General features: G+C 37.4%; 1 pseudogene; it reads right to left on the reverse strand.

The window, feature by feature from the left end:
* Window positions 1–6213: 6213 nt before the first annotated feature.
* On the reverse strand, window positions 6214–8635 carry LOC125395904 (cilium assembly protein DZIP1 pseudogene; annotated as a pseudogene).
* Window positions 8636–9863: the final 1228 nt, after the last annotated feature.

A 9863-nucleotide genomic window follows, 5' to 3' on the forward strand; every position in this document is an offset into this window, starting at 1 on the left:
ATTCTGTTTAATTTTCCCCACCTACCTAAGTTCTGCCCTATCAACAGGACCAAAGCAGTTTCTTTATTAACCAATGAAAGCAACACAAAGACAGAAGAACCTCCTACACCAGTGGACAGCCAGAACTATCTAGTTGCAATATCAAATTTCATAATTTACTTAAATATATAGTATTTTCAATTAGATTATTCTTGATATTATGATATCATACAAAATAGCATTTTATAGAATCATTTTCAATTTCTGACTTGGATTAAATTTTTTGCCTAACATATATGCACATACACACATATAATTATATAATGTACACACATATATTTGATTATGTAGATACATTCTATTTTAATGTATACTAATCTATTTTAGCTCTTTCTTAGAAAAATAGTTTTTTCAGGTTATTTTGCAAATCCTCAAATAAGATCTATGATTATATCAAATTAATTTATCAACCCTCTAGTATTATATATTAAGTTTAAATTAAACACACATAAAATTTACAGTCTCAAAACTCCATTATGTATTGGCAGTACCATTTATTAATTACAAGTTAAAATATATTGCACCTTTACCCCTTTAGTCCTTTCCATACCCTACACTGCTCTCTCTTAGATTCACATCTTCTTATTTTTTGTTTTATATATATATATATATATATATATATATGTGTGTGTGTGTGTGTGTGTGTGTGTACTTATATGTACACACACATATATACATAAACACATACATCTGTATATACTTACATACATATGTGTGTGTGTGTGTGTGTGTCTGTGTACATTTAAGAACAATCTGTTGAGTCTGTTTAATGTTTCTTGCATGAAAGTGCCATTTAAATGCATACAAAATAGCAAGATTGACTTAAGCAAGTGTACACACTAAGTTTACAATGGGTAACATTCTGAGTGGAACACAGTGGTGTTAGTTTACTTGGAAAAAATTTTAGCAGGCTTGATAGTAGATTGTAAAAGCCCAATAAAATATTTTATTATAAAAGCCCAAGTTGCTGTGGCAAGATGTTTTCATTAATAAAATTATAAATTTTGGGTAAATGGGGTATTTATATTTAAATATAAAGGACTACTAGTTATTTACAATTATTGAGTTTACAACATAATATCCCTGTTGTCTAGAATTATTTTTATAAAACAAGGTAACCCAGATTCTTTTATTTACTTACTGTTCCTTCCATTACCATATTAAAAATGCACATGAAAACAAAAAATTTCATTGTCAATTTCTATGAAGAAAAATAAAATCATGTTTATTAAATATTAAGTATCAACATTGGAAGAAGTCTTCTGCTCACAGGGAATAGTAGTAAAATAAGGAAGGAAAATTAATTTTCTCTTTCTAGAAGACATTTTATGTAGATTTCTTCATCATTTTATAATCCTCCCAGATGAGAGAAAGCAAGCTGTCTTGATCTGGAATACATCCCTACAAGCAGTATAGTCTCTGGAGCTGTCATTGCTTTATCTCAGTCATACGTTTCAGCTCATAGAGGAATAACTGCATTTACTCATGCAGAATGCTATTCTTTTCTTTTGTAAGTCTTTTGGGTGGGATAGACCAGTTGCTGGTACCCCATTTCTCTAGAACATGACAATGTTTTGAGTATTGTTAACACTCATTGCTAGCAACCCTTCTCTTATACACCTTCATGATCATGAATCACATTGTCTTTAGTGTCTTCATTTTCCTGGTGGTTAGGCATCAAACTCCTACCCAAGGAGTAAAAGGGTGTGTGAAATTACCATGACCCCTTCTGTACATACTCCAAATAGTCCATCAAGTAAGTCATTATTTAACTTTATTCTCGGAATTTGCCATTACAAGCTATGTATGCTTAGAGTCTCATGTTCCTACAAACTAGCACATAAATATGTGGGGATGTATAAATTGCCCAGGTTTAGTTTCACCAAGAATATGTCTTATTTTAATTGGTTGGAACATTCTTCTTTAAAAAAAGATTTAGCATTTTTACTATTTTAAAAATAGATTGATTTTGTTGATGGTTCTCTCCTTGAACAAGATATAGTCCAGTCCTCTCCTCTGTTTGCCCCCTTCCCATTCCCTTCTGCTGTTTCCCCAGGGTTATGCAGCCCTTTCCCAAATTCATGACTTTTGGTTTTGTTTTATGACCCATTTAGCTTAGCCAGAGCCATCTGTTGTTGGAAGGGAATTATGCCCTGAATCTGGTAGGCTTATCAATGGATATGTATATGAAGGCATAGTTCCCTGTTGCCATGAATCTGTCAGTAGCAGTTTTATTTTTCAATTGTACAATATTATGTAAGTCCAAGGTTTGGAAAATTCTTTAGGAAAATGATTTGCAACCCCAAACGATCATGTTTTATCTAACGTTGTCTATTTGTATTGCACGTTGGATTGAAACAAAATAGTTGAAACTCATGTGCCCCCTCTGTATACCATCATCCTATCAACTATTAGTTAGGTCACTTAAGACTCCATTTGCAAAACAAACCATGAAAGTAACATCTCACAAGTTCATGCTACTGATAAATATTGTTAAAATAATAAATTTTTCTTCAGACATTGCTTTTCATTAGTCTCCAGCTCTTTTTTTTCCTTATGGAACAAATTCAATTATATTCCGATTTAAATGTTTCCTCCACCTAGTGATTTTGACATTTAAAATGTCTTTACAATACAATTTGGTATTGCAAAGAGAATTTCTTTTGATATAGAAAAGCACATAAATAGCACATAAATACTTCTGAAAATTTGCAGAAGTATAGCATTCATATTTAGAACTTGGAACAACATAATAGAACATCTATACCTATCTATCTATCTATCTATCCATCTATCATTTACCTATCTATCTATCTACCTATCTATCCATCTATCATTTACCTATCTATCTAATATATATCTATCCTCTATCTACATCTGTTTCTTTACCTGTCATCTATCTGTCAGCTCATCTGTTTCCTACCCATTTTGAAATTAAATGTGTCAGGTGAAACATGTTAGTACTATGTCATTAATGTATTTCTTTTCCATAAGTACTGAAACCCTCAGTTATAATTGGATAAGGTAAACAAAATTTTACTTTTCTTAAGTTAGCCAATATTGTCAGCAGCAACCAGTCTTGTAGAAGCAGGCCACTTGTTCATCTGGGCTGCCCAGAGCTGAAATAATCACACAGAAACTATATTAATCAAATCACTGCTTGGCCTATTAGTTCCAGCTTCTTATTGGCTAATTCTTACATCTTAATTTAACCCATCTCTATTAATCTGTGCATCACCTCGAGGTCATGGCCTACCAGCAATGTTTCAGCATATCTGTCTCTGGCGGTGGCTCCATGGCTTCTCTTCTACTCTGCCTCCTTTCTCCCCGCATTCAGTTTAGTTTTCTCTGCCTAGCTTTTTTATCTATAGCTTGCTATAGGCCCAAAGCAGTTCCTTTATTAACCAATGATATTTACAGCATACAGAGGGGAATCACACATCACATTCTGACCCCTCCAGAAGTCTAAAACAATTTTTTAAAATAATTATTTCTCATATGTAAATGGAATAAATTTCAGTGATAATTGGTAAAAAAATTATCAGGTACAAAATATTTTGGCCCCAAAATTGATCAATTCTGATGGCTTTGTTATGCCAAATAAAATGCTGTATGAAAATAAAATAATGCTATCAATTCACATTTATATTGTCTTCAGATATTAGGACTTTAGATAGTCTTAAAATTGAGTAGTCATTACAGCCACCAGCAATTAAAAAATACTTCATGAGATCCCTGACAGTTTGTGTTCCGAAATCATTTTCTTGTCTATATTTGTGTATTAAGTAATTCCTGATCTCTTTAGATTGAAATAAACATACTGTTCTAAAGTATCTTAATTTTCAGTCTCCATGTGATAAATCATTTTTCTCCTGAAGAAAATACCTAAATACAGCAGACACAGTGCATAATTTTTAATCATGGTGCCTGGTTTCCAAACTTCGAGATGGGCAGATGCTTCTGGATCTGAGCTGAGATTCAAAACCACAGCTATCTAAACTCTTCATACTTCGCTTGTATCTGTTCTCTTACCAGTGGCCGTTTCCCTGATTTCTATCTATCTTAGGCCATTTAATCTTTTTCTATTATGAAATAGAATCATATCAAATCTAGATTTGAAATGTAAGAAAAAGATTCAGAGGCAAACCCAATGCATTCTTAGTAAAATTATAGAGTTGTCTTTTTTTATTGGCAAATATTTTATTAACATCTGATTCATGTATTTGACTTCTTGTCCTTTTTATAATGGAAACAAGAAGTAAATGGTAATAGATAAAATAAGATCAGATGAAATTTTTCATGATTGCTCTGAGTTTTGTATTAGAAAAAAGGTAGTAATTGGGTAGATTACTATGCAGTGATTTAAGAGCTTAAAGCAAAGGTCCAGAAATAAGGCCTGAGTTATGATGGTGTCACTGTAAGCATGCTTAGAGACCATTAAATTCTTGAAAGTTAGAAGTTTTTGCTCACCAGATTTATTGAAAATCAGACATATAACTTTAGAGAAAAAGGAAACAAGGACAACATTCAGTGTTTAGTCTTAGCAACTGACAAAACAGTCCCAGTCCAAGGGAAAATGTGTGGGGGAAGGTTAGGGTCAGAATGAAAGGGGGATCCCGGGACTGGTGAGGCTGCCACCAAGACTTCCGAGGAAGAGGTCTCCGGCTGGTAAGTGTTGTCATGTCTGTGAGGAAATCACAGGACTGATACTGATTGAACGGTAAAATGTACAAATTGAACCTGCTGTAGCTGCTGCCATGCTATCCTGAGGAGCAGATGCAGAAGAGCTATGGAAAATGGCTGGGATGGGAATGGTGTCCTGCTGCTTCTTCCTTGAGCATTATTTTAGGAAAAGTTTAGTAAGTAGCTGAAGAAGGAGGAATATGATGCATAACATTGAGGAACATGAAAGGATGGCTTTGAGCTGGGGTGTGTGTGTGTGTACTTGCATGTGTATTCACACATCTATCTGTCTATCTATCATTTATCTATCTATCATCTGTTTATCTATCTATATATTTTATCTATCTATCATTGATTTATCTATCATCTGTTTATCTATCTATATATTTATGCATTATTTATCTATCTTCCATCAATCTATCCATCCAGTCACCCATTTTCTTGGATTATTCATAATGTACTACCTCCTTCTACATATATTTTGGTTTCCATTTAACTAATAAACTTTTTCATTCTAAGTAGGAGGAACATTTCTGTTTATAAATGAAAAGAGTTTTTTTTTAACAGATATTTTGCTTCCAAGAAAATATTCAAGTGATTGGGTATCTTTACTTGAATTGAGGAAGTAACACAAACTTGCATTTTTGAAGGTTAATGAGCCTAACTGCCCCACCTACTATACTTAGTATACTTTTCCCACTATCTTCAATACGGAACGTACTACCAATTCTACTTGGAAACTGATGTCTAAACACAACCCAGTCTATTTGCTTATTAGTTTAGAGGCTGAAGACCACCACAATGTCTAATTCAACTGCTGGAACGTTTTAGAGCATTACATATTTTTTTATTCATTTTTTTAAAATTTTACTATTTATTTAATTGTGTTGTGTACAGGCATGTGCACATGTGCCACAGCTTGTGTGTGAGGGTCACAGGACAATTTACAGTAGTCACTTCTCTCCTACCATGTGGGCCCAGTGCCTTTATCTGCTGAGGCATCTCAACATCCCTAACATTGCACATGGAGTCTGTGAAGTGTTTTTGGTCTTTAAATAGCTATTCTTTATTAGGCATGGTGGCATATCCTTTAATCAAAGCCACCCAGAAGCAGAAGCAGGGGGATTTCTGTGAGTTTGAGGCCAACATGATCTACATAGAAATTTCCAGGAAAGCTACATAATGAGGCTCTGTCTTAAAAATTATTCTTCATATGGCACATGAGATATTCAAATCACCAGAGTTCATCCCAGCAAAAGTCTTATGCTTTTTATTTTTATTAGGTATAATAATAAGAGAAGTCATTAATATTTCCACCCAGTTATGCCAGAAACAATATGTTTTGGTCTGGAAGAAAGAGTAAAAGAACACTATATGCTTGTCACTGAATAAGAGGCTACAAGTCATATATAATATATATATATATTATATGACAGATTCATGTTTTAGGAATGTTAATATCCTGATGAATGTCATAATTGAGTTGTTACTTGCTATTTCATTATGTTGATTATCTAGCCACACCTATGGTGGGCTTCATGGATAGGTCTAGGAAGCTTTTGGTCATGGAAGTCTTATTGTTCTTGCTTTTCTATAGTCTAATTCTTGGAAAAGAGGCAATATTTTTCAAAATCTTCTATAACATTTTATAAGACTATTGCGAAAGACAATCTCCATATAGCACATAAGCCAATTTCTGTGAGAACAAAATGATGATCTTACAAAAATAAGAATCACTAAAGAACTGTATTGATTCCCTTAGGTTTGTCTTATTAATGATCAAAATTATTCACTTTTATTCAAAAAGTCTTTCTTAGTATTTTTTTGTTAATGTGAACACTCCTTTATTTATTCTTGCTTGGAAATGAGAAAAAACATCAGTCGCATGTACAGGCCTTCAACAATATAGAAAAAATTAGCAACAGCATCCATTGAGATCACCACTTAACCAATAAAATGATTTTGAACATATTTTAAAACATAAAGAAGTCTTTGTAACCTGGGAATTGAAAATATAAATCTTGTAAGGCTGCATCTGTGCATGGGTAGGGTGGTAACCTATGTTTATGAAAATGTAAAATCTATATATTATCATGGTCAAACCGTGGCAGGAATGTGTGGGGTTGCCAACTTGTTTAGGATGGGATCCAAGATTTATCTCGCTTAATGGATAAAGTTTCAAACTGCCTTCTAAATGATGCTTTATACTTATAAATAAGATAATTTCTTAGCTTTTATCAGAGAGGCTTCCTGTTTGTAGTAGATAGTGGCTAATATAAACTTTCAATTCACTTATAATTCATGCAGTTGTGGAGAAGAGGTTGCTATGAAGCTCTCGTCCCTGAGATATTTAACACACACACACACACACACACACACACACACACACACACACACACACACACACACACAAAACGACATGGAGAAGCAAGGGGTGGAAAGATTTTAAGAGACGGACAATGTGGCGGCGGAATGCTGCAAAACAGTGTCAGCAGGACCTGACAGGGCTGTTGCGCTCATCACTTCAGCTGCGGCTGCCTGAGAGAGATCGGCTTCTGCTCTGTGCTCCATTCTGCCTTGAGAACTTGAAGTCCGTCTGGCCACTGGCTTACTTGCACTCAAGGAGGTGAAGTATATTTTGGAAAGGCTCAGGATATGAAAATCAGTCTTTAAACCTAGGAGTCTCTCCAGGTGCCCATACTGAGCTTGCCCTGCATATCGGACTTCTGGATTTCCAACAGTTGATATTCTAAAGCTGAATTCTTAGAAGTCAGGTCTTTAATTTTCTTCCTAAACATCTCCTTGGCCTTTTCCATCTCATTAGTCAGTTTCTTCCTTTCTTCCTCCTCCCATCTACCAACTAACTTCCGGAAGTCCTCTTTTGTTTTCTGCACTTCACAGTCCTTAGATATGCTGACTGTGCGGCCTTGCTGGGCAGCCTCTAGCTGAGCCTTCGTGAACTGCAGCTGCTGCTTCAACCTGTGGATCTCCCTCTGGAGCTTGTCATTCTGTGCCTTTGTACTGCCCCCATGACAAGCAGATGCAAGGTGGCGGCGATGAATGTGGCTCTGTAGAAAAGCTTGGTTCATAAAAACTTTGTCACAAAAACGGCACTGGTAATGACAGGCTTCGACCTGGCCCAGCATCAGCTGCTGGGAAGACAGCATCTTCTTCCAGCCCCTGCACTCTTGCTTGAGCCGTCTGATCTCGTCAGCCTGCTTGGTGAGTAGCTGTTGGTTCTGCTCACAACCACTCAGGCTCCGGCTTAACCGTTCCTCCACCACGTTCAGCTGTGAGGTGAGGTACTCCTGAGAATGCATCAGGTACTCAATGGTGAACTGTGCCAGGTGGATGAGCTTCAACAGCAACGGGTCCACCCCTAGCTGACAACGCGGGCACTTCTCGTCCTCCAGCCGGCAGAAAGTGATGTTCACGATGTTCTCCTGAAGTGTCGCGATATCCGTGGCTCCCACAACTTTGTCCACATCAATGGCACCCAGCCGCCTCCAGTCCACATTCTCCAGACGAGGCCGGAATTGGAAGAAGGGCTGAGGTTCAGATGCCGACTTAGTGGTGACGAAGACCCAGGATGATAGGCCTCCCTCAAGGGCATCTTGTCTCTCCATGCTGTTGGACTGAGGGTAGTAGGTATGTTTCTGGAAGGGCATTCTTGAAAGTCACCCCTCTGCCTACCCTCCTGCTGGAGGAGAAGGGCAGTCTCTCCTTCCGGGCCAGGCCTCCTGTAGTTTTAAGTCACACACCCGGTGTGAGCAGGGGAAGACTTATTTCCTGCTTCAGCGGTTGCTGCCTAAGATTTAGATGTCTGGGACGTTGCTATGACAGCACTCAGCCTCATCTTAAAGCTCAAGACCTGTCTGCCCTGAGCATTCTGACTACACTCAAGAACCATACAAATGAGGAGCGCCTCATTGTGGATAACTTTAAGTATTACAGAGACTTTCAGTTCTTAAGACTCTTGTTTTGGGCGTCTTTGGTCCTGGGGTTGCCAGAGCTTTCCCTAGGCATCAAAGAGCCGAGAACAACCATGGAGGATTGAATCTACCACCGAGGACTGAACCAACTATTAGCCTCCCCCACCCCTGCCGCCTTTTTTTTCTTCTGGCATTTCTGTTGTCTTTGGGCTCCATTCCATTGGGCTGGCAGGATCCGGAAGAACAAGGCAGTTCTGAAGTATTATTACCTACCAGAACTTAAGCAGGGGAATGGGGAGGGGGAACGTAAAGACCGCGTGAATAAAGAAGTAAAAATTCATGAATAAAGAAGAGAAGGCTGACCGGTGGTCATGGCACAAGTCTTTAATCCCAGTATTCGGGAGGCAGAGGCAGGCTTATCTCTGTGAGTGTGAGGGTTCGAGGCCATCCTGGTTTACAGAGTGAATTCCAGGATAGCGAGAATTGTTTCTCAGAGAAAGCCTTTCTCGAAAAATCAACCAACTAACCAAACCAAAAAAAAAAAAAAAAAAAAAAAAAAAAAAAAAAAGCAAAAATAAAACAAGAAAGAATAGTTGGCTGAATCAGGGGCTAGTTCCGGAAATAATTGTTCCAGGCCCACATAACCTTGTATTTTCTCTGGGATGGCCTGTTAAAGGAAGAAACCCTTTCTCTGGTCCATAAGCCTGTGAGCTACCGTATTTACTTGTGTATCACTAAGCAAGACTGGGGTTCCCAGTTTCAGTATCTTCTTCTAGCCTATAATTACAGCCCATAATACTGTCTCTATATCAATCGTAACTAAACTGTACTTTCATTCCGTCATTCTCGGCTCTAAAAGTCCTTCTCGGTTGCCCAGAACAGAGAAGTCCTCTGAAGGCCGCTATTTGTGCCGCAGTTGGAGAAACCGTTAATTAAACTCCAGGCCACTGAGCCTTTAGAGTTTTCCAAAATGTTCCTTAAATTCTTGCAATAAACTTCAAATTTTTCACCATTTGACCATGGACCACTTTTTAATGCTAAAAAGCATTGTAGACTACAGATATAGGGCTGTAGAGATAGCTCAGTGCTTAAGAGCGCTGGTTGCCCTCCTGGGGGACTGGGTTGGATTCATGCATGGTGACATGCAACATTCAGTAAATCAAGTCCCAGGTGTTCTGTCGTCCTCCTCTGGCCTCAGCAGGTATTGCA

This window comes from Myodes glareolus, chromosome 8, assembly GCF_982192425.1.
Source record: "Myodes glareolus chromosome 8, mMyoGla1.1, whole genome shotgun sequence".
In the NCBI taxonomy this organism is placed as follows: domain Eukaryota; kingdom Metazoa; phylum Chordata; class Mammalia; order Rodentia; family Cricetidae; genus Myodes; species Myodes glareolus.